Source organism: Dendrobates tinctorius, unplaced genomic scaffold (assembly GCF_039654945.1).
Source record: "Dendrobates tinctorius isolate UK_male_01 unplaced genomic scaffold, ASM3965494v1 ptg000022l, whole genome shotgun sequence".
Classification (NCBI taxonomy): Eukaryota; Metazoa; Chordata; class Amphibia; order Anura; family Dendrobatidae; genus Dendrobates; species Dendrobates tinctorius.
In genome coordinates, this window is record NW_027361690.1 from 37,669,249 (window position 1) to 37,675,018 (window position 5,770).

Genomic DNA, 5,770 nt, shown 5'->3' on the forward strand with positions numbered 1-5,770 from the left:
TGCACAGACCACCGGCAGGCCGGCACAGCCCCCCGGCAGGCCGGCACAGACCACCGGAGCCTGCACAGACCACCGGCAGGCCGGCACAGCCCCCCGGCAGGCCGGCACAGACCACCGGAGCCTGCACAGACCACCGGCAGGCCGGCACAGCCCCCCGGCAGGCCGGCACAGACCACCGGAGCCTGCACAGCCCCCCGAAAGGCCCGTACAGACCCCAGAGAGGCTGTACAAGGCAAAAACAGGGTTTTTCTTATTCCGATACCGGAAGTCCCATAGACTTGAATGGGACTTCCGGTATCGGAATCGGCGATACCGATACTTTTTTTAAAGATCGGCCGATCCATTCCGATCCGATACTTTGAAGTATCGGACGGTATCGCTCAACTCTACTCATGACTGATATCCATTTTAAATTCTCCAATACCTCCAAAAATGGACAGTATATAACTCCATACAGTATTATGGCCAGCGATTAGTGCGCTATACAGAGTAATGAGGCCCATATATTTCTCCATATGGAATCATTGATCCCATATAATGTTTCAAACCGTATATGATGAGCTCCACATAATGCTATAGTATATGTTGGTCCCAATGGATGAAGCTCCACTGTCTTATGGGCCCAAATAATGCTCCATATATAATGGGCCCCATTTCTACTGCTCTAGTGTATAATGGGCCCTGTAAATGCTGCTCCAGTGTCTGATGTCCACCTTTGGAATGCTGCAGTGTATGGTGGCCCCATATATCATTCACCAGAGTATAGTGCTCCCCAAAAATTGCTGTCCAAACATTGAAAACAATTACATAAGTCTCCTTGCTAGGGAATCCCTGCACCTCTCTGAACTCCTTGTCGTCCCCATCTTCCATCTCACTGCACTTGGCTGTTTAAGCCCTCCCACCGGCAGAGACACTTTTGCGTACTATGCGGTGCCCTGTGCCAGTGCCATCGCCCATGAGTATGCCCCCCCACCTGCTCAAGGAACCTGCACTTTCATCTGCACCTTCCTCTTTGTCAGCGTGTAAGGTGGTATAGTATGTGGGAAGGGGAACCTGAGTTTCCTCTGGGTCAGATTCTGGCAGTGTAGAGTGCGAGGGGAATGTAGTGGTCTGGGTCAATGTACCAGCAGCATCATCCAGCAGTGGCTGGGCCTCAGTGCACTTGTGGCGTCCCCAAGAGTACGGTCGCCACTGTGGCATTACCTTCCTCCTAGGGTGTGTGTTGTCAAGCTTGGGAGCAACGAAGGATCTCTCTAGCAGTGAAACCAACACACAACACATTTCCCACTCAAGGCCAGCAGGGAGACCTCTGAACCTGACTGCTGAGGAGCTGCTCTCTGTGGTCGGGAGGAGGTAAGTTAGGGCACTTTGTGCAGGGAAGGGGAAGTGTGTGGACGTGAGAAGGGGAGCTGGAGGATGAGCAGAGTTAAGGCTCACTCAGCGCTGGAGCGCATGGTCCGGATTCCGGTCTCCGAGTTTGTAGGGACACTGACGTTCCTGCAGCAGAAACCGGGGGAAGTAGCAGCTATAAATGCTCTGTACCCAACTAAGGCTCGGAGGCCCCTGCATTGACGTGTGGGAGCCAGAAGGAAAAGGCTACAGCTGTCTGCCATACAAGTAAAGTCTGAGGAACATCTGTTAGACAGGAGGCGCTTCAGTGAACCACGGTCCTGTGAGTGCTTCCCCCACAAGCGCTAGAAAGGAGACGTTCAGGAAGGTACATGTTGGCGGAGTGTTAGAAGGGAGCTTTCCATTTTGGTCCCGGAGGTTGGCTGAGGTCCTGACCCGGAGGACACAGCACGGAGGCAGGCATCTGTGTAACCTGCAGACTGTGAGTAAAGCTTTGGAACTGCACGCTCTGGTGTCCTACAGTTATTCCAGCACCGCTACATCTGGGTACCAGCACCTACACCGCCTGTGCCTTTCCCCCATCACTACATCTACACTTCCCTGGGACTCCAGCTCCACCTGTGGGGAGCTTCACCATCTTTGCTGCACAACACCATCAGTCCCAGAGGATCTGCATGCAGTGTCGGCCTAACATCTATGTTGCCGAACACCACAGGTGGCGTCAAACTATCTATATAAACTCTTTACCATTATACCACGCCATTTACATGGGCGCCCAGGGCCACCGTCCGGGTCACCGCTGCTGTGACACATCACACTGACACCGGCCCGGTACCGAGTACCCCACAGCCCTGGGAGGGCGACCCATATGCCGACTGCTGATCGGGCGGCGTTATTCCCACGAACCTCCAAACAGCGTCCATGAAGGCAAAGTTTTTGGTTTCCGGGGGCAGTATGATTGCAAAGCTGAACCTTAAAGAAATGTCCAAAAGGGCACCACCAGGAGTAGAGCCTGTGGTTTAATTGGACTCCACCCGGGAAACCACAACCATGCCACCTAAAGAAAAGATGCACACTTTGAAAGCTTTGTCGATTGTGTGTGTGGTGTGGTATGTGTGTTTGTAGTTGTGCTAGCGATTTCTCAGCTTTATTCCGTTAACAACCGAGACTCCGGCATGCCCCCGCAGTACGCGTCAAGCTTACTAGAGGGATAAGCGAGGCTCTGGCACGTGAGATCGAGCAATAACAGGTCTAGCATTCCCGTACATGTCCAGGGCTGCATGCACGCTACACTGAAAGGACCAGCTTTTGTCGCGTACAGGTGCAGATAACCTGCTGAACTCCGTTAGTGATGGGGATCTGGGATTCAAATTATTTCCCGTGAACGATGATTTCTCAGTAAGTTCAGGTCAACCGCAATTCCGGAGTTAGGCCTAACCGTCATTCCTGAAAAAATTACGTGTCCAAACCACAGGTGCTGTAGCTTGCTTAACAGCTCGGCAGCCGTTCTCAGGCCCAGTATGGATTCAACAACATTGTAGAAAGTTGATAAAGGGTACAGTTTCACCGGATAACACGTATATATGTAGCCTAGTTTACACATTAAAAATATATGTCTATAGATCAGGAGGCAGACTCAGATGTTCTCAGGCCCAGTATGGATTTGACCAGATTGTATAAAGTTGAGAAAGGGTACTTTATCACTGGATAGCAGGTATATATAGCATAGTTTAAACATGTAAAATCTCCGTGTTCTCAGTATGGATTACACAGCAATCTAAAAGGTGGAAAAAAGGAAATGCATTTGAGGCGTACACAACTATATACTTTTGGTGTTATTTTTAAATCTTCATATATATTTCTGTCTCAGTAATACAGTCCAGCCTCTCCGCAATAGGAAATGAGATGCATACAATTACTGACATAAAGGCTAGTGACTGCAGAAATCTAGGAATTACTATTAACGGGAAAAACTTCAGTCACAATTCTCATAGGCGATGCTGACCCTCAATTAATTTGTGTGTTGAGACAGTGAAAACATTTTTTTGTGAATAAAGTCTTGCTGTATCACACTTCCGTTGATTCCATCACTGTTACTCATCTCAATCAAATTTTTATCACAGGGAGCGATGTAAACATGGTGCTCACTGGCTATCATGATCTGTCACGTAACTTTGGAGTGCAAAAGACAGAAGCCACAGGCCGTAGGCGATTCTATTTGATTGGCATGAGAGGGCACATTTTAAAATGTGCGCCGGAATGTCACACGTTTGGGAGTAGGAAAACTGTGAAAGCTGATGATAAACCACCACTGCATGTCATTGTGAGTCGACGTCCATAAGAAATGGAAGCCATTGATCATCTGGAGCTAGAGCCCGGCCAGCAGGACAGGGCATAGCTACATCTTAACCATCATCTTTCAGTTCAATCAATTTGTAGTGGCAGTCCCAGTGAAGGATTTGACAGGCCAGACTACACAGCGGAGGAGCAGGGAGAGGTAAACATTGCAAATGCTGGGGCCCTGCCCAAGCAAGGGGGGCACACTCGTGGGCGTCGGTACTGGCACTGGGCCCCTCATAGTACGGCGGTGTGTCTGACAGCGGGTGTGCACCACCACCGTCAGAGACACTTGATTGCACTATGAGGGACCCTGTGCCAGTGCCCGCGCCCAAGAGTCGGCCTACCCACCTGTCCAGGGCAACGGCACTCACACGGTTTCGTGCGCTAGGTGGTGACCCCGGCCATGGGGGGAGGCAGCCCAGTTAGGGCGGTTTACAAAGTGGCATATGTTGATGTGGGACATTCAGCTGCTGCAAAAGGCGAAATAGGTGAAGTTCGCGGAATAGGAGGAGGACCAAAGCAAGCCATTTTTTATGGCAACCTATGTGTCATCAAGGGAAGGTGGGACAAAATCCTTGGAAACCCATGCATGGTTCATTTTAATGAAGGTTAGATCATCCACATTTTGGGTTGACAGACGGGTCCTTTTTTCTGTCAGGATTGATCCAGCTGCACTGAAGACTTTCCGATAGCACACTTGCAGCTGGGCTAGCGAGCTCCTGTAAGGCATATTGTGCCAATTCAGGCCAGGTGTCCAGTTTAGCAGCCCAATAGTCAAAGGGGAATGACCTGTGCGGGAGAACATCGATATGGGAGGAAAAGTAGTTTGTAACCATAGTTGACAACTGCTGTCTCCTGTCACTTTTCATCGATGCAGTATTACCAGTTGTGTGAGTGGTACTTGAAAAATCAGTCCACAACATTGTCATGAAACCCCTGTCTCCAACACCACTTCTGCTGTGTGCACCACGAACACCTCTGCCATGCTGCCCCCGGCCCGTACGGCTCGTGTGAGAACCATCACCGCTGCTGTGTGCTGTGCATGCCTCAACCAACCGGTTTACCAGAGTTGCTTGTTTATTAGCCAATATTAGGTCAAGGTTCTCCTGTGGCATGATGTTTTGTAATTTGCCTTTATAGCATGGATCCAGGATGCTGGCCAACCAGTAGTCGTCATCGTTCATCATTTTGGCAATGCGTGGGTCCCTTTTTAGGATCTGCAAGGTATAATCTGACATGTGGGCCAATGTTCCCGGTGTCAATGATGCACTGCGAGTGCTGGTTGGAGGAGCACTTTCTGGCAAATCCACATCCCTCCAGTCACGCACAAACCCTGTACCAGACCTTGCCACGCCAACATTTTCACTTGCCCCAAGAGATGCATCCTCCTCCCTTAAGTAATCATCCCCATCATCATCCTCCTCCTCCTCTTCCTTCACCTCGTCCAGGAGAGGTCCCTGAGCAGACAATGGCTGAATGTCATCAAGGTTTCCCTCCTCCTCTTCCTCCTCGTCAACATTGGCTGCAGACGCCTGCTCCTTAAGGTGCGTCAAAGTTTGCATGAGCAGATGCATAAGTGGGATGCTCATGCTTAGGATGGCGTCGTCTGCGCTTACCAACCGTGTGCATTCCTCAAAACACTGAAGGACTTTACAGAGGTCTTTCAGCTTCGACCACTGAACACCTGTCAACTCCATGCCTGCTCTCAGAGTGCCTGGCCGTGTATCCTCCCACAAATGCATTATGGCCTGCCTCTGTTCGCACAGCCGCTCAACCATGTGCAGGGTGGAGTTCCACCTTGTTGCAATGTCGATAATGAGGCGGTGGTTGGGAAGGTGGAGCAATCGCTGCAGCTTCTGCATATGAATGGAGTGTACAGGCGACCGGCGGATGTGCGTGCACAGTCTTCGCACCTTCTGGAGCAGGGCTGTTAACTCCAGATAATTGTTGAGGAAGCACTGCACCACCAGGTTCAAGGTGTGAGCCAAGCAAGGTATGTGGCTGAGTTTTGAAAGGGCTATGGCTGCCACAAAATTATGGCCGTTATCACTAACTACCTTGCCTGCCTCAAGATGTATAC